The 24899-nt window shown below is 44.5% G+C and overlaps 1 protein-coding gene across 2 annotated transcripts in view; it reads right to left on the minus strand.

The window, feature by feature from the left end:
- The window catches only part of MAPRE3 (microtubule associated protein RP/EB family member 3), a 48421-nt gene extending 26674 nt beyond the window's left edge, over positions 1–21747 (minus strand). For both annotated transcript variants that reach the window (XM_036873072.1, XM_036873071.1), the window contains exon 1: positions 21583–21747. The gene's annotated coding sequence lies outside the window, so the exon portion shown is untranslated. The remainder of the gene's footprint in view (positions 1–21582) is intronic.
- Positions 21748–24899: the final 3152 nt, after the last annotated feature.

Here is a 24899-nt window from a genome sequence, read left to right on the forward strand (position 1 = left end):
TCCTGCCTCCATCTTGGAACAAGCCATTTCTCTAAGGATTCCTGGTCCTCTTAGGGGAGAGTAAAAACCTCTTTTGAAGACTTAAGCATCATATTAATATTTATGATAAAAGAGTATTGAAGTAAAGTCTGGAAAGGACAAAAACGAGCCCCCTCTGCGATTATGACTAATAAGTAGGGGTCAGCAATTATGAGCTAGAGCTCCCTTTTTTCAGTATTTGAATTTTATTTTATTTTTTTATACAGCAGGTTCTTATTAGTTATCAGTTTTATACATAGAGCTCCCTTTTTTTGTAAACAAAGTTTTATCAGAAGACAACCACACTCACTCACTCATTTACATATTGTCTGTGGCTGCTTTCATATTACAACAGCAGAACTGAACAGTCTTGACTGAGACTGTGCAGGTGGCGAAGTGTAAAATACTGGCCCTTACAGAAAATGTCTACTGATCCCTGCTAACAAGTATCTACATGGTATAGACAGGATTACCTATCATGAGGAATAGTGTGACTTGGAGATATTGTAAACAAGACAAATACATCTCCCTAGAGGTCACAAGGCAGCACCTTTATCAATGCAAAATAAGCTACAAACTTAGAAAAACTGTCACATGCCATTATGTAGAATCTGGTTGTAAAGGCAATAAACAGAGGGGTGGTTATTGTGGGACCTAGAAAAAAAAATGCCTGGAAAGTAAAGCTATGTTAGTGCAATTTTAACATTATCCAAGGAGTGGCACTCTGTTTAGTTGACATTGGCATTCTAGTCACTAGGACAGTGCCTCTTCTAGTGGAGAGGGGAGAATTAATTAAGCTTGACCAGAGTGTGATGATATATCATTTATTAACATCTTACAACTCTATTTGCTCTGATTTTATGCTCACAGAGCAAGCTGTGATTGCTTTTCTGATTTTCAAGGCACCGTATAGGGAAGAAGTATATCCCTTGTTGTATTAAATGTACTTTCTGGTACAAATGTGCCTGAGCAAATAAATATAAGTCGGTTTTCTCAGGGCTCAGTGACCTTAAGTAGAGCTGATCATTAAAATATCAGATCTAAAGACCTGAGAGGCTAGATCCTGAACTGTGTCATTTCCCTCAGAATATGGCACAAAACAAAACAGTCAAAACAGCCAGATCGTCAATACACCTCTTTCAAAGCGGGCCGATGCAAAAGTATGCTGAAATGTTGGACAGCTCCCACCTACAAAGATTAGGGCTCTAGCCAAATCCTGAGGTATCCTGGAAGCATTCCTTAAAGTCAATATTCTCAATAAGCTTCTGTCTTGTGGGAAAAGCCCACCCTCTACTCAGGAGAACATGGCTCTTAAGGTGTCCATTATAGTTCTGGCTTTCCTGCTAAGCATGAACTTTCAGACCCAACCAGTGGCCAAGACCAAGCTGGGCCTACACTAGTAGGACAAAGGACCAGAACTGCCCTATTTCCTAAATCTAGCAAGCATCAGTGTTGGTAAGGCTGAGAAGGGGGCAGAGGGCTCGGCAGCTGGTCCTCAACCTGCCATTTCACTGGGCAGGGAGTCACACCCATACGCACCAAGTGATTACAGCAGAGTGTATTAAAACTACAACATGAATTCAGGGCAAGGGCAGTGTCTTACATTTGTATTTTTAATTCTAAAGCATGGTGCGAAGTAGGTGCTTAATGTTTGAGTGATCTGTTTTCTCTTCCCCTCAAACAATCCATCCACAACTTCTAGAATAGGTTAGTATTAAAAAAAATATTTGAGAACATTACTCAGTGAGAATGAGTGTCCTGTTTCCCATAAAATATGACTTTAAAAGCTTTTTTGGACAAAAAGCATTGCTGTAGTTTTTAGATGTAAATATAATAAATATGAACATATATCATTTATTCTTCTCCCTTAATTACAGAAGGAATAACAGTTTCTGATTTCCCCAAATCATGAGGTTAAACAATTATACACATGCAGTTTTTCATAGGAAGTTGGCATAAAGGAAGGATGTGTGTGGGTTGGTGGTGGTGGTGAAGGACAGGAAATCAATTTTCATATGTATGGTCCTGGGGCTGATCAACCAAGCCTCCCTGGACTCTGTTTTAGATCTTCTAAATTCAGTCAGTACACACTGTGCATCCACCATGTGTCAGGGACAGCGTGGGGCACTGGTGACAGGCAGATGAACAGGACGAGGCCCGTGCCATCAAGGAGCTCACAGCTGAACCACGGAGACAGACACACAGAATGATGACACATACAAGGGCTATAAAATCAATCCATTCTTCCCTGGTAATTATTTGAGCAATTACTCTCTTGGTAATCACTTTAATTGTTACTGAATTTGAAAAAGTAAAAAAGTGGTATTGAAATTCATATAATATAGATGTGTATAAAATAAAAAAGGTTCCTGGTATCAGGTACGTGTATTCTTCAGATCTTTTAATATACATACTCAAACTATATATATACATATTTGTTCCATTGTTTAAAGAAAATATAAATATTCTATGACCATTTTTCCCTTTAAAAATATCATGGTTACTTTTCCATGCAGTGTACAGAGATTCACCTCATTCTCTGATGGTTGCATAGTCTTTTGTACCCAAGAACAATGAATTTCTCTGAAAAGGTTAGGGAAAGTTTTGGGCAAAAGCTGATATGTGATCTGGCCTTGAGAGAAGAACTGGAGTTCATCATAGTAAGAAAAGCCAGGAGGCGATGCTTGTGATGAAGGAAGGGAGTGGGGACAGCCTGAGCGCGCGTGAGAGGTGTGGAAACACACAGTGTCTTTGAGGACCATCAGCAGTCTGGAACACGGTGTTCCTCGAACTTTGGCGTGCATCAGAATCACCTTGGGAGTTTCTTAAAACTAGCTGTGCTGTCTCCTACCTTGAGACTCAGTAGGTTGGTGAACCCAAAGTCTTTGCTCTTACCAATACACTAGTCTGTCTCCCCTTCTATGATAGTGTGGATTCACACCATCCTCCATAAGACAAGCAAGGCAAATGAAGGCCCAGAAAGCCCCCATGGTGGCACAGGAGAAAATCCTGGCATCCTTACATTTTACTCTCACTTGGCCGTTTCATTCTCAGTTTCTAGCATCCTCTCCTACACCAACTTTTCACTTTGTAGTTTTATATCATCTTTCATCTGAGAAGTTCAAAGTATTCCCAATGTTGACGTCATGGTTGGGCAATGGGAACAGGTAATAACCTCATTTTATAGAAGGATAAATAGAGGCACTGGGGAACTCAATTTCCCACCATGGTGAGTGAACACGGAAGCTGAGAACAGAATTCAAACCTGCCTTTCGTCCTGTTCATGATATTATTGTCCCTTCCTCTGAATTACAGACTTTGGATCACTTTTCTCATTAATCGAGGCAGAATGTGGAAAGCATCCTGCACAGTATCCAGCTCACAGCAGAGACAAACCATTTCTCCCCCGGTAACAACCAGTACCAAGTAGGGGCTGCCCAGGGCCTCCGGAGCTTCGTGGGTGTTTCCTGATGTGCTGCTCAGACCAGCGAGCCAAGAGACACGCCATGTAACAATGGCACTGGCAGTTAGAACCTGACCTCCAGCCGATCCGTCTGCCTAGGAGAGGAGAGCAGTGTGGTCTATAGAGAGGTGGCCCTAGGATGATGGGTTCTTTTTTGTCCCTTACCTTGAGCTTCATGCTCTAAACTAGAGCATGTATCCAATAAGCTGCTTCTTTTTAAAGTGAAATTCATTAATTGGAGTCTCAGACCTTTGTGTTACGAAGAGAGGAGCTGAAGCAGAATTAAGCCATTAATTATCTGGCGAGGCTCCAAAGCACTCACCATAACTTCTCATCGTGTTTCACAAGCATGTAGGACACCTTTGTCTAACGCCTTGTCCTAGAAATGAGTTTGAGTGGTTAGGAACACAAACATTTCTGCCCTAACGGACTATTCTCTGATCCCTTTATTGGTTGTCAAATCTCCTTTTAAGATTCTCCAGCTTTATATTCAATCATGAAAAACCTTTTCAAAATAGGCCTTGAGTGTTTTCTAGTAGATAATTTTAATGTTGAGAATTAATTCTCTTCCCCCTGTCCTAACTCTACTTCTTTGAAGTCAGCATGCCTTTCATCTGTAAATATGAAAATAAACATTAATAATTAATGACTTATCATCCTCTCCAAGTAGGAAGTTTTATTCACTTCTGAGGAAGAAATAATTATTTCCCAGAGTCAGAGAGGCAGGTAGGAGCAGAATGGGAACTCTGCTTTTGACGGTCTTGATGTGCGCTCAGACTGCCTCGAGTAATTCTACCTGCCTTCAAGAGCAGCTATTACTGGGTTGCTCTCTCTTGAGTACTGACCCCTCTAGATGGAAATATGTTTCAAACGGTCGATCTTCAGCTTCTCACTCTCCCTTCTGACCAACACTCCCATGAACCACTTCCATCTTTTACGACGGAGCCATAACATCTCCCACATGCCCTGTACGCTGAACTCCCCAAGCCATAACAATGAACTTGCCCCATTTTCTCTAACCTCAGTACCATGTATACTTCTTGTGACTCATCCTTTGGCTCATCTCCAAGAGGCTGTGTCTCCACGGGGTAACAGTTCTATGACTGATGGCTGCATGAAATGCCCTTATAGACCCATTCAGCTAGGCTGCTTGATAAGTACCAAAGGTGAAGGCTGTAGGAGACACTCCCGCCACGTCATCACCTCGAAAGCTTAAAGGGAGAACTTCACCTTGCCTAGCTCACATTCATACCCCATCTCTTTAAAAAATTTATTTATTTATTTATTACCATTTTCTGCCTAGAAGAACCTGTGAGTGTAATGCATTCCATGTTTACTACCTCTGCAAAAGACGTGTTTCCTTTGATACTGCCTTTCTCACTTCAGGGAGTAGCATCTAATTTGAACACTCAGGGATGTATGTGGTAAACAGATCCATCATTCTTACCCACACCCTTTAGGATCTGCAGACTGTGCTAGGCCCCCACAAAATGTCCTTGTCCTAATCCCTGGAACCTGTGAATGTTACCTTAAGTGGCAAAAGAGGCTTTGCAGATGTAATTAAGTTAAGGATTTTGTGATGGGAAGATTAGTCTGGATTATCCAGGTGGCCCTAACATAATCACAGGGGTCCTTATAAGCGGGAAGGGAGGGGTAAGAGAGAAGATGTGATGATGGCAGCCAAGGTCGGAGTGATGCAGGGCCACAAGCCAAGGAATGCAGGCAACCTCTAGAAGCTGGAAAAGGCGAGGAAAGGATCTTCTCCTAGAGCCTCCAGAAGGAACACAGCCTTGCCAACACCTTGATTTTTAACCCACTGCATTAGTTTCCTAGGGCTGCTGTAGCAAATTGCCACACGTTGGATAGCTTAAAAGAACAGAAATTTATTCTCTCACTGTTCTGGAGGTCAGAAGTCCAAAATCAAGGTGTCAGCTGGGCTGCACTCCCTTTGCAGGCTCTGGGGGAAATCTGTTCTTTGCCTCTTCTAGTTTCTGGTGGCTCCAGGCATTCCTTGGCTTGTGACCACATCACTCCAATCTCTGCCTCTGTGGTCACACTGTCTCCTCCTCTTCTCTCTCAAAACTCCCTCCATCTCCCACTTATAAGGATACCTATGACTGAATCTAGGGCCCACCCAGATAATCCAGGGTGAGCACCCCCTTTCAAGATTCTTAATCACACCTTTTGTCGTATAAGGTAATATTCACAGGTTTTGAGGATTAGGACTTGGGGAGACACCGTTTGGCCCATTACACCTATTTCAGACCCCCAGAACTGTAAGATAATAGATTTACATTGTTCTAAGCAACTATGTTCATGGTAACCTGTTATAGCAGCAATAGGAAACTAATATGCAGACTGATCATATCTCCTCTCACTTGGATTCTCTAAGCTGAAGAGTCCCTCTTTGTTCTCCTACTCTGTGGAGATGGCTCTGGGTTATGCTGGTTGTTCTGTGACCTTGGCACTGGCCTAGGCCAGACCTGAGGTGGTGGAGCCTACCTCTGCCATGTTACTTCTATGAGGACAGCTTCACCTACTCAGATCCACACTGTCAGAACATGGAGAAATGAGATGTACAGAAGAGAACCTAGAACTAGAATACTTTGAAACATCTCATGAGCTGGGAGGATGGCCCAGGTGGAATTCGGACTGACTCGGAGGAAGAGCCAACATCCTTCCCCAAAGGGAAGAAAAGAGTTTCAACAGCACATATCCTAACCTCTCTCAGGGCTGAAGCACATCTATCTAAATGGTTCTAAGCAGCTGATAACCAGGCTGGGGAAGGAAGAATTCAGAACCTGGGAATGCCCCTTCTATTCCTTCAGTGTTTCAGTGAATTTAGGCAATTCAGCTAGTAATCCTGACACATTTAGACATCTGTAGGTAAGTCTAGCTGAGGCAGAGTTTTATTCTGCTTAAACAAGTCACTGGCCCTATGTTTCAGCTTCTTCACTAGCACAGTGAAAGCATCTTCCAGGGATGAATTCAAAACAAAGTTCCCTGACATTATTTCAGTGCCTTGGAAATAGTGCTACTGGGGACAAAACCAAATATGATGTTACCTGGGACAATGGAAAGTGCTTTCCACGTGTATCTTGCACTGGTTCTTGAACATGACTACTGGAAACATTGTAAGCGGACAGGATTTTAACGTAATTAAAAACTGGAGGAAAATGTAGCAATGCATTCACCGTAGTAAACAACAGTGGTGGCAACAGGTTTTGAGAATGGCGGGGCTTGGGGCTGGTAATCTGGTGGGAAGAGGGAGACAGAAGAGAGTCTTGAAACTGTGTTTGCAGAACCAGCACACATTGGTATTTGGACTGTAGGTTCACCTGGCGGCTCTGCAAGGGGGCAGCACTAAAGCCCACAGTGGCCACCCCTCGATGCCACTATTGTTTGAGTGGTGGAATTACAATGGCTTTAATTTCCTTGTTTACTTTTTTCTATCTTTTCCATTTTTTCTATAAATGAAAAATAGTAGGATCTCATGTTTTTAGAAAGAAATAATAAAATGTTAGAGTATGTATGTAGAAAAAAAGCTGGAATATTCAACAAGATTGTGGCACTGATTTCTCCTTGGGGGACAAGGTTATGGAAGACTTCTACTTTCTACATTATGCATTTCTGTAATGTTTTAATTTTAAAATATTGTAAAGGCAATTTTGACTTACATTTGTTATCCAAAAAATGTTTTTTTGATGACTACTATACACTAAAGGCATTAGTTAAACGCACATTGCTCTAAGAAATTTTTCTGAAATATGGGCTAGGTAATAGTGATTTTTGAGAATAATTTTTTTTTTTAATTCATAGGAAAGCTAATGTATGGATACAAATTAGGACGCACGGATTATTAGGGTGAGAATGAAACAAGTGATACAAAAATTCTCGAGTGTTCTTCAGAGGAATAACAGGACTTGGCAGCTCTCTGAAGAATCCTTTTCCAAACCCTAAATCCCCAACAGGGGGAGAAGGACCAGAGGTGAGAGGCGGCTGCTGTTTAGGGACAACCTGTAGTAAAGGCTTCTCGGTTATTTCTCTTAGCTCGTCTCCTGCCCTCAACCACCAAGGGCGGCTCAGGTGCCTGAGAAAGCTTCCTAAGGAAGCCGATTGGCAGCCTCTTGGGAGAGACTTCTAGAAGGGGCTGTCAATGCCAGAAAACCAAACAGTTCTAGGAGCTCTAAAACAACTAGTTACTATCCCCTCATCCCTCCCAAAGAGGTCATCTGCTCCAGGCAGGAAGTAACATAATTTCCACAGAACAACTAGATGCTGCCAGAACCATCTGAGTTCAGATGATGAACTTTGAAGATGAAGCAGCCAATTGGACCTCCTTAAGTACTCCTGACAGGGCCTGTGTTATCACTGGGTTCCCAAGGCCCTCAAGAGGGCCTTGGAAACAAAGTCCTCTCGAGTTACGATCTTTAGCACATCCCAGAACAGCTCTGGGCCAAAGCAGTGCCTGGCTGGGTCTTGCTAATGGAGCCTTCTAGGCCATGGGAAGTCGTCTGGGCTACAGTCAGAGGCTTGTCACGTCTGGGAAGGCGCAGGGTACTGATTCTACCTGTTGTGAGGCTGGCTAGGTTCGGAAAGACGCCTCAAGAAGCAGATCAGTTCTCTGGAAGTGTTGGGGGGCGGGGTGAGGGTGCTACAGGAGGAAGAGGAGTTCTGAAGTCTATCCTGGGAACCCAGGGGACTCCTGGGTCAAGGGCTGGTCGCCCATACCCAGGAGAGTGGGAGATGGGCCCTTGGGAGAGCTTACACTAGGCAAGTCGCCTTTGTCTTTATGTGAGCACAGATTACGTGGAGGGTTTGGTCTCTGAACGTCCTGTCTCTCTGTTACTGGAAAGGTACCTCTGCCCGAGCGAGGCCTTACTGAATAGGGTGGTGGTATCTGTCCTCTTCTTCCCTTCTCCCTCTCAGGGGAGCTGGTTTGGCCTTCCCGGTTTCCGGTGCCACTCCTTCCTAACGTGGAGACCGAGAGGTCCAAGAGCCGCTCTTTCTGTTACTCTTGTCCAGTAGGGACGAATGTGAGGGGTTTTGGTTTATTATTGCAGCCACTATCTACTCACTCCTAGGAACTGCCTCACAGAACTAAGGACTGACAGCAACAAAATACCCCTCAGAAATCCACTCGTTCAGCAATTATTTGCTGAGCCTCAACAATTTCTAGGTCTTATATGGATGAGTCAGTCAGTCTTGATCCTTGATTCATGAAGCCTGTTACCTAGTGAAATAGGTAAGTAGTAATAAAATCATACAAATAACTACGTAATTATAATCATATTAAGTGCTGTAGAGTAAACATATACGACTAGGGTGTTTTGAAAGCAATGGCTTTCTGCCTCTTAGTGAAAGATACATTTTATATTCAATCCAATACATACACAAACACACACACCCAGACATAGATAATAAAACAAAAGTTCCATTAAACAATTCTTACCCTTACTATGCGTGATGCCCTCTGATATTTTCTGGTCTTTTCATTTGTTTTTTTTTTTTTTGGCCGTACCGCGTGGCTTGCAGGATCCCCGACCAGGAATTGAACCTGTGCCCCCTGCGGTGGAAGCACGAAGTCCTAACCACTGGACCACCAGGGAATTCCCTGGTCTTTTCATTTAGAAAATGCTGGTTACAACCCAATAAATTGGTCTCACAACCAATTAGTGGTTGTAATCTACCATTTGAAAAACCCTGTCATGGGGTCCCCAACCTGGAGTGGAGAGGGGATGGAGGTCACAGAACACTTTCCCCTAGGGAATGACATTTAGGCCAAGACACAGTGAGGTTACGGAGACTTGGCCTAAAAAGGCCAGGAAAGAATGCTCCAGACAGAGGGAACAGCATATGCAAAGACCCCTCATTTAATAGAAAAGGAAAGTGGGGATCAAGGAAGAGATGTGCCTTGTTCAAGGTCGTATAACGCTAAGCCCACGTCTCCTAACTCCGAGTTCAAGGTTCTTAAGCGTACTGCAGCCTATTAGTTTACTCTTCCCCTTCTTTTTGCTACTGATGGGCCAAGGGCTAATTATTCAGACCTAGGCTGACTAGGAGGCAAGAGAAAAGAGCAACGGCAGGGGGCCATGTTTACAAAGGGCCCGTTTAATTCTCCATGCAAAACAATGCACCTTAGTGCCTACCCCACCTGGCTTGAGGCCTGCACTGGCAAGCTGTTTGTTCCTTCCTGGTAGGGACTGGCTGGGAGCCATACTCCTGCTTAGCCCTGGCTTTAATGAAACACCATTTACAAAATGTCCAGGCAAGGTTTAGACTCAGCTTAAGGCCCTGGAAAGGATGCAGAGCGCTGGCCCTGGCTTTTCCATGTCCCTGTGTTGATGCTGGCACTCCCTTTCCACGTGTTTCCACCTTGCTCAGTTCCCTGCTTGGCCCCTGTGACTGCTATGCATGGTCAGCTGTGTAAAGGGCTTTAGCTGTGTGGTATGATGGTAATGTGAACATGGCAAGTGGAATAGAGGCCACAACCAAGGGTGTCAGTCAGAGTCAGGGTCAAAGTGGATGATCTAGGAGGACATGAGAAGGAGAGCGGTCACAGGAGGCAAGGGCCTTAGGCCAAGTTTCAAAACAGGCAAGAGAGAAACAGGGCTGCTATATACAGTTGTACAGTTTGTACACTGCACGAAGCACCCAGGGAGGGGATGGGTGAGGCTGAAACGGAACCCACAGTCCACTCACAAAACTGCGTCCCTGGCAAGGGGCTGTATCTGCCTGGAGGAAGAACCTTCACGGACAGAGGCCAGAGAGGAATGACTCGGTAGGGCTCCCGGGCAGAGTTGGAAACAGCCAGACCCACACAACAGTACATCGAAAATGTGACTGCCGAGCCTAGGGAAGGTCAGCCTGCTCAGGTTTTAAACACTAAAACCATGTGGGTGGATAAGGGCTGGTGGTTGGGTGCTACTCCGTAGCAACAAGCTGTGACCACAGGAGCAATGGCTGAAAGCAAAGACACCTCACAGTGCAAGCCCCTTATCAAGCCGGACTCTGTGAAGCTCCTCCATCTTCATTTCTCCTCCATCAACCTCAGAGGTAATCCTGCCACACCCTGGAAGCACAGCTCTACACCAGAGATTTTAGCTACAAAAATGTTGCTGGTAATACGTGCCCATGTTAAGGGAAGAAACAACAACAACAAAAAACAACAACAAAAACACCCCCAAACATTCTACAAAGGTGAATAATTAAAAGTAAAAACAGCCTCTTAAAATTAAAATCTTCCTCTGTCAAAAATCTCCTCACGGCTCATCGCTCACCTTCCAAACCCCCTTTCTGTTCTCACTGGAGCCTGTAATTACTTTCCCCCTCATTCTGCTGACAACCAGTGCCTGTCTTAGATTTGCACTGCTTCCTTCCACCTCTGACCTTAGGGCCAGCTGCTGCACTGCCATCTCAAACTCTGCCTCCCCAGAAACCTTGCCCCGAGCATGCTAAGCCACCCCCATCCTTGTGCTGTCCCACTTACTGCTGCTTCTCCAGGCTGGAGGACTTCAGAGACTTAGCCCTTAGGAATTCATGGGTCCAACTCAGCCCTCACCCTCGCACAACAAGACTTTCATTCACCTCTCAAACGCCCAGGCTCATTTCTCACAGTGGTTAATTCAGACCTTCAGGACCTCGCCCTCCCACCTCAGCAAGCAGCCTTGGCTCTGTCTCACTAAGGAAAAGGTCTTTTATTAGCAGGAACTCCAGTCATCTCCCCTGGACTTCACCCTGCAAGTCAGGGGTAGAAAGAGCTATACACTCTCCTCCTATCAGTCTCAGAGGAAGGGAGTCCTTCCCTCTCCTGCAAAGTTATCCCTTCCCTGGTGTTCTCAAGATCATTCCTATTTGCTCACTTTCTCTCTTGTATGTGGATTATTTTCCTCAAATAACTCCTTTTCCTTTCCACCATCAAACATGCTCATGTCTCCCTATTATCAGAAATCATTCCAAGTCAATACTAAACTATTACTCTGATTGTAAGTTGGTTGGATCACCATGGAGAACAATGTATAATAAGGCTATTAAAAAAACAACAATATGGAAACAATCTAAGTGTCCATCAGTGGATGAACGGATAAAGAAACTGTGGTATATATACAGAACGGAATATTATTCATCCAAAGAAAAGAAGGGAATCCTGCCATTTACAACACGGATTGACCTTGAGGGCGTTATGCTAAAAGAAGTAAATTGGAGAGAGAAAGACAAATACTGTATTATCTCGCTTATATGTGAAATCTAAAAACACTGAACTCATAGATACAGAGAACACATCGGTGGTTGCCAGAGGTCAGGGTGGGGGTGAGGGAACTGGGTGAAGGTGGTCAAAAGGCACAAACTTCCAGTTATAAAATAAATAAGTCCTGGGGAATATAATGTACAGCATGGTGACTATAGTTAATGATACTGTATTATGTATTTGAAAGTCGCTAAGAGAGCAGATCTTAAAAGATCATAACAAAAAAAATTGTAACTATGTGTGGTGATGTACGTTAACTAGACTTATCATGGTGATCTTTTTGCAGTATATACAAATATTGAATCATTATTTGCACACCTGAAACCAATATAATGTTATATGTCAATTATATCTCAACTAAAAAAACCCCAACATTGTTTGTACCATTTGCCTCAGTAACTCTGCTTTATAGGATATACCCCCGAAGAAATAACCCAAAAAGGAAAAAAAAGTAATTTGTCCAGTGATGCTCAGAGCAGAGATACTTACACTTGCAAAATATTGGAAATACCCTAATTGCCCAATAATAGATTGATGGTTAAGCACATTTTGGTATCACTATAATGGAATACCACAGAGGGAACTTGAAGTGACAAACCTATGGATTATGCTGATATAGAGAAATCTGCAGATGAAGCACACTTTAATACACAGAAACTACATAAACAAAAAATACATGCTTACTAAAATTTTATATATGTTTGTTGATGAAGAATAGAATTGTAACAAAAAAAGTTTGATCCTGCTGCTTCTCCTGGTTACTACTTTTCTCCCCTTCCCTGTTGCCGTTCTCTGGTGACTATCTATTGCCTCTGCTTTCTCTGTACCCAGTTCCCTGCTTAATGCTACCCAATCTGGCTTCCATCTCCAGTGTTTTACTGGAGTGACACCCTTGCCATGATTTTCTTCTGGATGAATCCTTGAGTCTAGTTAAACCAGCAGCACTGAAGCTCTCTTCCCTTGCTCTGAAGCCTCCTACTTCCCCACATTGCTTCACTTTTTTTCCTAATTATGGACAATTCTCAAAGCTTACTACTTGGGGCTCTGGTCTTTGTGCTCTGTACCCAAGACCCCTGGAGAAACCCCCTTTCAGGGAAGCCATCGCTCCTGTGTTGTTGATTCTCACACCCATAGCTCCATCCAACCTCATCCTCAGCTTCTGGGCTTTTGTGATCACTCGACTTGGATGTCTCCAACTGTCGTCTTTAGTTCTCCATGCCTAAACCAAAACTTATCTCCAAACTGTCTCTTCAACTTCCTAATTTCTGACTAATGTCCCCAATGTTGTCCAAACTCTCACAGCCTCAATCTGGTAAAGGTGACCTACTTATGATCCTTGGCCAGTCATTCCTTCCAAGACGCGGCACCTTGCCTCGTGGAAAGCCCTCTCTGGTGTCCTGTCTACTCAAAGCCTTCTCGTCTTCAGGACAAGCTCAGGGTCTGCTTCCTTTGTGAAGTCTTTTCTGATTACTCCAGTTCACAATGATTATTTTCCTCTCAGAGCCCTTTTTGAATTTAGACCCTGTAGTGCTAGTGACTCACAATACGCTGTTCTTTTCATTTCTTTTGCCTGAACTCTCCTACACATCTGTCCTCTGCTGGGCGGGATCCTGCGTTACCCTGCATACCCAGCTCCGATATGCTTCCCTCTCTGAAGGCTCCCCCAGCTCTTACACGCTCAGGGTCACTCTTCTGCCTGGGTTACCAAGCACCCTTTCCCATCACTGCTGGCGTTCCCACCCCCTTGTGTGATAGCGATTTATATAATTTGGTGTCCAATTCTCTTGCCAGAATGTTAGCTGAGTTCCTTAAGGGCAGAGACCATGGCTTATACCACAAAGCAGCACAGATGTATTATCAACACCCAGTGTCGTCATGCACGCTAATCATCCCACACATCCACCTTATCTTCCAAACCAGACTGCAGTTTCTCATGGACAGGGGTTGAATCTCATTTCTTTTATACCCCATAATGACTCAGAATACAAAACCGAAAGGACTTGGAGAGATCTTATTGAGAGTACACTTAGAATAAGGCCTTAAGAAGACAATATGCAAATTTATATGAATAACCTATAAACCTGGAAACTATACTATCTGGGGAATACAAATGTTATCAACTCTCAAAACACTGTACCTTGCTATTTTAGGGCCAGCATAACACATCTCTGTACTTAGCAGTGGTCCTGTCACTTAAAGGTGTTAATAGGATGCCCAAACTGGGAGCTTTCAGCTGTGAACTCTACCCATCTAAAATCAGGACAGATCACAGACTAAATCAGAGACCCTGATAAGTGGCAATAATCTGCAGGGATGGGAGTGGGGGCTGACGGCTGTCTGCCAAGAGTCTGGTGCTGCAGAAAAGTCTAGCTACACAGTGCATGTTACACCACTGGAGATAAGCCTTCAGTGAGACACTCCCCATATGGGAAGGGATATTTAATTTCATCCAGTGGTCCAAGGCCTGCCCCTTTCACATGGCACAACACACAGTAGTTCAATTATGATCCTGCTGACTCAGAGCAGCTGAGATTTCATTTCTTACCAGGCAGGAAACACCATTTAAATTACCAGGTGACCGAGACAACAACACCCTCAAGAGAAGATGAATGCTTCTCCCACAGTCACTCCCTCCAGGTGGTGGAGTGTCCCCAGCGAGCCACACCCAAAGACATGTTCACTAATAATCCCAGGTGGCAGGGCAGGCTTCCACCCCGTCTGGGACAGGTGTCTGGGGAGTCAGAATCACTTGGAAGAAGAGGCAGACCCTGCTTAGAAAACATTTATATAGCAGCACAGGCCGAGCTGTGTGATAAACCACATGGCTCCTCAGCTCTACGTCTTGGAGCTCAGAGGTGGGCCGACACCACCACTGGTAGAGGGCAGGTATCAGCCCGCTGGACAGGCCACTGAGATGATGCACAGTGTGTACGTGGATGGGAAAATGAATGAGAGGACAGCCGCCGGGCCAGCCCCTCCCATCACAGTCAGCAGCTCCAGGGACCCGGCCCAGCCCATCCCCGCAGCGGGGCTTCTGCTGCCAGGTGGCCACCCAACCTTCTCCACCCATGCCTGGAAGAAAAAGGGCCTCTGAGCTGATGGCGGAACAGAATATGGCCAGGGCAGAGGGAGGAAGGAGGCTGTTGCAGGCCTGGGTGGAGTCTTTCAAGACAGATAGTTCAGACAGGTGCACAACCGCCAAAACAAGGGAGAAAGCTTCAAATGAGGCCCCTGAGACATGGGGGAACCAGGACACCAGAGAATCTGGAAAGACATGGGGAGAAAAAGCCCACCCAAATGGAGCCCTGTGGTACACGGGGTTTTACTGAAATCTGATAAATCTAAACAGCAAAAGTTAAGAGGCAAAGAAGACTATATTGTAAGACACTTTCTTTTCATAATTTTTTTTTACATCTCATTCGAGTCAAGAGAGACTACTTCATTTGGATGGTTGGACTTGAGAGTTTCTAGACTATGGTTTTAAGTCACACACCCACACAGTAATACTCCAGGCACGCTCTTCTCTCTAAAAGAAGAAATGAAGTACTATCTAAAGGAACACCTTTGAGAAGTGTTTACCTTTAATCATGACCATAGTGAAACAAAATAATAAAAAATTAAATACCTTGAGATTTTCTTAGCGATTGCTGTACTACATGGAAACTATACATCACTGGTTTAAAAATTTTGTAATGAAAGTTATAGCTGCTTAATGCAGAAAAGTTTGGAACACACTGAAAAGCACTCAGAAAAAAAAGTAATCCCATTACTTAAAGATAATCACTTATGGTTTTGGCATATGCTCTTCTAGTACCTTTTCATATATTTTAAAATAAAATTGGTACCATTCTTGACACACAATTTTGCATCCTTCTTTCATTGATTATAGCAAAAGTTTCTGATATCAAAAAATATTCTACAAGATTTTTGATGCCTGTGCAGTATTTTATCTAGGTGAACTGACCAATGCCTAATTATTGATCCTTTTGGTTGTTTTAACTATTTGATATTATTAATAATGATTATAATTAATAATGTTGCATTAATAAAAATCACTGTATAGGTATTTTTATATACATCTCTGATTTTCACAATATTCCTATAACAGCAATCTCTCATCTAAACATATGCTCCTTTTAACATTTTTGATACATACTGTCAAAACTACTTGGCAAATTTGAAGTCATGCTTCTTGCTCAGTTATTTTAAACATATCACACAACTGCTATGTATCTCCTATATACAAGAAATAGTTTCAGGAAAAAAATCATTTTACATGGAGTCAAAACATTTAGATAGGCCAAATCTTTATTTACTTCAGGCAAATGATGTGTCCAGAGCCCAAAACACCAGTGTTACGTTATACCCGTTTAGGAAAGTTGGTAGGGCACGATGCTTGTGAGAACAAGATATTGGACTTAGGCCAGTATTAGCCAGTCAACTCTACACAGAGCAAAAACCATACTTGGCCACAGGAAGCCTCACCAACCTTAGCCAACCGTCACACAAATTTGTACTCTTGGCCAAAGGGAAGATTGCGTGATGGAATGTGGATTACTCATCATAACCCATCCTAACTCTTGGTTAAGCAAGTCAAAGCACGTGTCCAATGATAGGTGTGTCATCTTTCTATAATAAACAGGACATCTGGCTAGGAAACACAACTAGGAGAAAATTAAAGCTCAATAATACTTAATAATTTTGTCAGTTTATCAGTGATTCCTAGGGGAAGCAGTTAATAAATCACTGTGGGAAAGTTGTGCTCTATCAGCCTGAGCTGATCTAAAAGGCAGCTACCATAACAGAGTAGGTCAGCATTTCAGCTGGGTGCCATTATACTTCAAGCCCGCTTGATGCTAAGTAAGGGGCACGGATTTTTCATACAGGTCATCTGGTCAGATGCCATTTTCATCAATAGTTGAAAATTAAAACAGCTTATTAGAATAACAATGATTACTTCAACTGTTCAAGAGAAGGAAGGGACACTTCTCAAGAAGGGGATGAAAAGACTAGGAAGAGGTGGTGAGGTAGGAGGTCAGTGAAGTATCCTGGGCTGCCAGGAAGCAGCCACTTTGGAGGGTCCTGTCCTTACCTACGAGCCTGGTTTGCTGCAAACTGGCTTGGCCTGTTTGAAGGAAGCAGTCTAACCCTATCTGCCCCAAGCATTGACGGCTCCAAGTAAGGGCAACTGCTTCTTGCTCACCAACATGTACTTACTGAAAAACAACCACTACGAACTCTATTGGTCTTCATTAAACTACAAAAGCACACATGCTTCTTACAACAATTCACAGATAGAATTATATATGAAAAAAAGTTCTCCTTTGAGTGTCCTTTTCACTCCTCCACACTCAAATTCCACTTCCCAGAGGTTAAAACTATTGTGTTTAAATTTTCAGTCTTTAGATGCCTATTTATGAGTATTTTCTTTCCAAATGAAAGTTTTAGGAATTTAAGTTCATTTGTGTTCCACCTGAATGGCTTGCCTGGGCTCCCTAATCACGTGGCAGTCTCCGCCTTGACTCCATCTGGAACCGTTGCCACCCCAAATGACCTCCCTTTACCTCTCCTCACTAGCAAGGAGGTTTCCCTCCTAAGGCAGATAGCTCCTCTCCTGGGCCCTCTAGATCTCCCAGATGCAGAGCTGATCTAAGCAGTCACCAATTAAAGCTACACCTCTAATAGTAGAGGAACTGAATGAAGGCCATTGCGAGCTTGACTCACGAGGGAGAGCTCAGCAGCTTTTCCATTTCAAATTAAGATCACTCCCCAGACTGGCCTCCCCAGCGGAGGACTAACCGCCACCACGACATACACAAACGCACGAAGTCTCTGCTCTCTTAGTCAACTGCTCCCGCCCTGCCAGCCTTTCAGATAACCAGGTCAGCTGAATACATGGAGACAAAGGGGCAGTTCATATACTCCTATTTTGGCAGTTGAAACAGCACTGCAAGTGCCAGGTCTTCACAGGATAAATCCCTCTGTGCATGTCAAACACACCGAGAGGGCTGCTGGGAGATGGGGGTTGCTGAACTGAGGGGCCAAGATAGACTTAGGTCATGATAAAATTTGGAAAGCATTATTTTTTATTTTATACTTTAGTAATATAAATTAATGGTTGCTATCTCTTAATAAGCAGGTGCTCTACATACTTCCTTTCATTTAATCCTCCCAACCACCCTGTAAAACAGATGGTTATCACTTCAGGCTTGCAGATGAGAAAACTGGCACTCAGGTTCCATAACTCACCCAAGGCCACACGGTCAGGAAGTGGTGGGACTGGGATTTGAATGCAGGTTTGCCTGCTTCCAGAGGCCAGACCACCTCCCTTTCTTAAGGATAGGGATTAGAAATCTCTATGGCTTCCAGGAACCACAGAAGGTTACACTCTGGGAGCTGGAAGATAATCCAGTTTGCTCCTCCTCTCAGCCCCCTTTCAGCCCTCTCCACCTTGTTTCCTGGAATACAGCAGTAGCCTCACAGATAAGAAGTTGCGAAGACTTCAAACACCCACCTTTGCGTTTACTTTACGTTAGATGATGCAAATTTAAGAAAGGAAAAACTTCCTTGAAGTTGAAATGCAATGCGTGGGGAAAAAATATTTTTGAGGTGGCAAGAATAAATATTTAATTAGACAGTGTGACACTCAATTTTACCTGGCTTTGCAATCAGACAAAAAACAAGCCCTTGTCTACAGGGCTAATTACAGACTACTAAATTATTTTTTATTAAAACCCTCTGGAATATTAAACATGAGGGATGAGGTAACATGGTATTGTAGAATAGCCCTAGACTGGCAATCTGGGTTCTAATCCTGACTCAGCCACTAATAACTACCAACATTAATTTGCATGGTGTACACAGTTGACAAAATGTTTTCACATACTTTCTACATTAGTTGGGTGACCTCAGGCAAGTCACTAACGCTTGGTGTCTCATGTTGAAATCTGGAAATGAGAACACTGAACCATCTGAAGTCCTCTCCACTTCTAATATCCTATGAGGGGGGAGGACAGGTGCCTTAGGATCTTTACAAATATGTCTGTGAACAAATTAGATGCATTCTGGTTCAGAAAAATTACATTTTCTGCTCAGCTTCTGAAAGATGTTACTTGGCTAAATTCAGGTATAGCTCATAAGATGTTTGCTGCCAGCTAGTTGGCTCAGCTTCTGGAGGGTACCATATGAAGGCCTTGGGATGGATTCCCGCATAGGAACTTTCCTCTCTTCAATAGCCAACTGCCATGCCTAACTCCAGTCAATCATCTTACATACATAACCCCACAGAGTAGGCTGGCTTAGGGAAAGGACTTAAGGAAATCCTTCCTCACAATGCATGCACTCTGAGGATCATCACATACCCAGGAATATTATAAATATATTCTCAGTTCTAAGACACGCAAATCCCTCCTTCAAATCTTGCCGCTTCCTGGTTATTTTAACGTTCCTGAAATTAGGAGGCACCGTAGACTCAACATATATATTTTGATCTGGTAGTGTTAAATGAGTTTACCTAAAAGCTGCTGGTAAATTGCTGGTGTGTCTTAGAATCAAGGAAATATAGTGCTACAAAACTACAGCATAGATCACATAGATTTAGGTCTAATTTGGTTCAAATCATGTCCCTCTCCCTGATCTTAACAATTACACTCAGTAACAACTGGATAGGCAACGTATAAGACACAGGTTATTAGTCCTGCTTCCCAACAGCAGCAGTTTAAAAGGCATTCCATCATCTCATAAAATACAGGTATGGATTTTAAAGGCAAATTAACCTATATAAAAACCACTGTGATGCTCTGGAAATGTCCTGTCCCACAGCAAACTGTAAAGGGAACATTTTACTCACACCCTCCTGATCTATCTAGCCTTGACACATTTTCTTGCTTCTTAATTCACAACCCTCCACCCCAGTAATATCGCTGATTCCCAAAATACACTCAACCCAGGAGGAGTAGCTCTCCAGCACAGCTGTCCGCTCCTGCCCTGCTCGGGTATTTCGGTGAGCTATGCAACACAGAGAGGACCACACAGAAGGAATGTAACTCTCAGGCCCCACAGTTCCCATCGCCCCGCAGGCAGGTGCATCCCACCAAACCCCAGACTGGCATTCGAAACAGAAGAAACTGCACTGCTGCATGGGGGCAGTAGTTTTCCTGAACTTCATCTCTATGTTTAAAACTAGGGCGACAGCCGTCTTTGCTACTGTAAACTAATCTGATGGGCATGGGGGTGGGGAGTGGCTCTGAGGAGGCTGCCAATAGGCCATGATTGAGCAAAGTCAAGGCACAAAATCATTATTTCTCACTGTTTGCAAGCCAGAAACTCCAAATTTGTGGGTTCTTCACCATGATTTTTAGAACTGAACCATTTACGCCTTTTGCACCCTGAAGTAAAAAAACCCAAAGCCTCTTCTACTGTTTAACTGGGTGATATTTACACGTATTTTCTAACAGTACAATGAAATCTGGAAGCAAAAAAAAAAAAAAAAAGAATCAAAGGAAGTTGGCAATGAGGTACACACAATAGTTAGGAGCCCTCGAGTTGAGGCACGTTTATTAAGAGACAGCTTCTGGCTGTCCGCACCAACTCTAACTTCAGCTCCATTTCTTCTGAAAAAAGAAAACAGTTTGGGATCCTGCTCTATTCCAAGATCAGGGAATGCACGATGGGCAGGTGGATGGGTAGCAAACATAACCCAGGGAATTGTTCAAATATGCTAGAACCCCTATCAGGTGACAGTCCCCACAGAGACACAGCTGCAGGAAACAGGGGGTGCAAGCCTCAGCCCTACACCAGAGAGAAACCTCAGTTCTCCTCCTCCTTCTCCGCTCTGCACATGTTATGTTAAAACTCACTCTTACCCAGTTGGTTACCACTTGGAATTTACAGGTATCAGAGATCACAACCCTTCAATATACAAACAGTAAGCATTTGCTACGGGTATCAGGCCTGTTTCCAAACCTGCCATTATATCCGTGTTGTACTGCGGGGGGGCGGGGGAGGGAAGGGACGGGGGGAGGGGAGGGAAGGGGGTCGGGGGGATGGAAAGCATGTTAAAGAGTACTGCAAGATGCTTATTCACAACGCACTGGAAGCGCAGGAACTTCAGCTCCCAAACGCAACCTTTTCTTCCCCTCCCTCCACTCTCTCTAGTCGCTCTCTCCACAGCGCCCGCCAAAGCCAGAGCTCAGCCCACTAGAAGGCCACCGTGCACTAGCGAGTGCTCACTAAGCAGTAGCTGATCATGATGATGGGGCGGAACGCTTCCCAGCAAATCTACTCAGAAAGCCCCACAAGCTCTTAGCAGCCAGTTAGAACTGTCCAGACCTGCTTCCCCACGCCAGCCAGGGCAGGAGCGTGTGGGTAGGAAACCTGAGGCCCCAACGTTTGGGCAGGCACAACGTCCCCCCTCCCCCCAGTCTCCCCTCGCTCTCTCCCTTGTCACTCTTTTTCTGGCATATCACTGGGGAAAACCCGAGAGGCCGGAGATGTCAGGCCCAAGAGGAGTAAGGAGAAGGGACAAGGGCGAACGGGAGGCAGTTTTTTGGGGAAAAAATCTGTCCAGAGCAGAGGTGCGGTAGCGCCGCATCCAGCGGGGAAGAACCCCCAAGGTGGGTCTGTGGGGAGAGAAGGGGAGGGGGAGTGGCTCGGGGAGGCCTGACGGCTGAGGCCGCGGGGAGCCCGGGAGAGAGGAATGGAGGAAGGGAGACAGGCGTGGGGGAGACGCAGTTGGGGCGCGGGTGCGCGGGTCGGGAGGCGAGGGGGGCAGCTCGGTTCCCCTCCCCCAGCTCGGGCCCGGGCCTCCCGCTGACTCAGCCCCAAGGCGTCGGTCGCCTCGGCCCGGACTCACAGTGCGCGAGATGGCTCCGGCGGAGGCGGCGGGGGAGGGGACAGGCGGCGGGGGCGCTGCGGCTGAGGCTGCGACTCCGGCCGGCGGCTCTGGGGCGGAGGGTCCTAACAGAGGCCGCCGCGGTCTCCGGCTTCAACGCACAGAGACTGCGGGGGAAGAGAGCACTGCGCAGGCGCGATGCGGCCACCGCTGTCAGTCCGAGCGGGGCGGGGCCAGGGCACCAGCCGTCTCCAAGGCAACTGGTTGGAGCGGGAAGGACAGACCCTACTTCCACCTTGTGTTAGCAACTGCGATGGGAGGTGGGTACGACGAGAACAGTCCCTCTAAGTTGCCATAGCAACAAGGAGAGGACACCGCCTCATAAATTTACGGCGGTATCGAGGGAACGCTCTTACCTTGTCACCATGGCAACTGGAAACAGCCCCTTCCTTTTTCCTTAGCAACAGGGTAACAATTCCTCCACCCTAACTGATCACAGAAAGAACAACCATTTACACCTGATTCCATAGTAGCCAGATGACGGATTCTTTTTTTTTTTTTTTTAACATCTTTATTGGAGTATAATTGCTTTACAATAGTGTGTTAGTTTCTGCTTTATAACAAAGTGAACCAACTATACATATACATATATCCCCATACCTCCTCCCTCTAGATGACGGATTCTTATCTGTATCATGGCTACTGCAAAGGAGAAAGGGGAGAATATTTCTTCTCTTTTAGCAACAGGAGAGAGCTAAGGCTGGGTTTTCTCTCCTCTCTTGGTTTATGGCCTTCAATCGCAGCCTGTTACTCTAATCCCCAAATTCAATTTTCCTTTGCCTGTGTTAAACATTCCTTTTTGTCTCCTGCCAGAAAGTCTATACCTTTACCTCTAAATGGAGCTAACAAAATTGTCTATACACATGTCACGAATTTTTATCAACCTTATTGTCTCTGTCGCAATGCATTTGTAAACGATGCCTGTTTCTTCATCTTGCCCACTAGCTGGTTTAAATTCTACCCCCTCATAACTAGCTCCCTCCTTGATATGTTCATTGGTGTTCCCGAATTCCCTGTTCTAGGTCAGCTTTTATGGATCTCCCCAGCTCTTCTAGATCCCTCTTCTTCCTGCCCACACCTACCATCCTTGTCCTCCAGTGCTCCACCCAGGGCTCCACTATGCTCACCACTTCATGATTTCATTAGCTTGGTTCTCTTTGTGCAAACTACTTCTGGGTCTCCTTCCCTCAGCCCTGACTCCCGTGGATATCTTAAGGTCACCTCTGTACCCATCTTGTACATACCTCCTTTTGTATACCTCCATACACATCTTACAGTATTGTCCTTGGTTTGCATGTGTCTTCAATCAGACTACATGCCCCTTGTAGGTAGGAATTCTGTCTTATTCATCTGCTCCCTCAGCATCTAGCACCCAATATAAAACATAGTAGAGTTCCAATAAGTGTTTATGGGACTGGATCAAGTGAAGACAAAGATTTTCTTCAAAGGGTCTTCAAAGAAGAATCTTCTTTGACCCCCCAAAAATAAGTGAAAGGAGTCAAAAGGTTAAAAAAAAATTTTTGTTCATCCTCACTTTCTCCAACCTAACTGCCTCAGAGTCTCCACTAATATTTTCCTTATGATCTTTGCACATATTTAATCTTTAAGTACCACTGATACTATTACACCTCTCTCACTCCCTTAGCTCTCCATCTTAATGCCAAAACTCTAGTCATCCATTAACTGAGACTCTGGCATTCTCTATTTCCTGACTCCTCAACTGTAGCTAGTCTCCCTTCTACACTGTCCCTAATTTTTCCACTAAATAAATTTTCTCCCAAGGTACTGACCTCTTCAATGATTCCTGTCACCCTCTATAATCAGTACAAGCTCTTCATGCCTTCCTATTCTACCATCGCCTAAACCAGCTCAGATCCAGCGCTCTTGGTGAACATCACTGGATTCTGCTGGGCTTGTTGACATGCTGCATTCTCTTCGAATGACTCAGAAGTAAGAATTCATAGGCTAGCATTCTTTTCTGAGTTTCCCTGTATAGCTCCCAGAGATTCCACCCCAGGACTATGGGTGTCAAAGCACTCTGACTGAGCCCATTTTCTCAGGAGAGAAGGAGAAGGCAGCTGACTGCAAATAGAGTAAGAAAAGAGAGGGGCACAGCGTATGCTGAGTCAAGATGGTCTCCACCCATCCAAGGCAGTTCTCAGAAAGGGGAGGGTTTCTTGTAGAGGATAATTCCCAGGGCAAATCAAGGGGTTAGGACAGTAAAAATGCAGGCTACACTTTTCTTAGCTACAGAGTTGGAGAACTGAAGCTGTTCCTAACTGTATCTATAGGGTGTCTGGGTGCCACAAGGACAAGGGAAAATTTTCAGACTCAGTTTATTTTGCTCCTCCATTCTGAAGTTCCAGCACATCTCCATGGTTGTAGGTGTGGACTTGGATGGCATAGCTGGCTGGTCCTGAGTAATCCTGAGAAGAGACTATGGTCCTTGTAGCGCCCCATTTGTCACACATGGGATAAAGGACCATTCTACAAAGAGTTTCTGTATACCCTTCATCCAGATTCTCCACACGTTAACATTTTACCGTGTGTCAGTTATCTATTGCTGCAAAACAAATCACTTTAATTTAGTGGTTTAAAACAACAACCATTTCATTATCTCTGTTTCTGTGGGATGGGAATTCAGGAAGAGCTCAGCTGGGTGGGTCTGGCTCAGGGTTTCTCAAGTGGTTACAGTCAGATGGTGGCTGGAGCTTAAAAACAGCAAGGGGCTAACTAGACAACCCTCTCTCTTCATATTTCTCAGAGCTAGCTTTCTCACTACATGGTGGCTTTGGGGCAGTTGGAATACTTACATGGTAGTTGAAGGTTTCAAGGGTGAATATAATAGTAAGAGAAAAGCTGCATCTTTTTTTTTTTTTTAAAGATTTTTTTTGATGTGGACCATTTTTAAACTCTCTATTGAATTTGTTACAATATTGCTTCTGGTTTCTGTTTTGGTTTTTTGGCCGCGAGACACGTGGGATCTTAGCTCCCCGACCAGGGATTGAAACCCACACCCCTTGCACTGGAAGGTGAAGTCTTAACCACTGGACCACCAGGGAAGTCCCTGCATCCCTTTTTATAACCTTGCCTCAGACATCACTTCTACCATATCCTATTGGTTGAGAAACATCACAAAGTCTACCTAATATCAAAGGAAGGGAACATAGGCCACACCTCTCAAAGGGAGCAATGTCCAAGTCACGTAATAAGAGCACGTGGATGAGAGATATTGTTGAATCATCTTTGGAAAATGCTATCTGCTACCCACTACCATC

This window comes from Balaenoptera musculus, chromosome 13, assembly GCF_009873245.2.
Source record: "Balaenoptera musculus isolate JJ_BM4_2016_0621 chromosome 13, mBalMus1.pri.v3, whole genome shotgun sequence".
In the NCBI taxonomy this organism is placed as follows: Eukaryota; Metazoa; Chordata; class Mammalia; order Artiodactyla; family Balaenopteridae; genus Balaenoptera; species Balaenoptera musculus.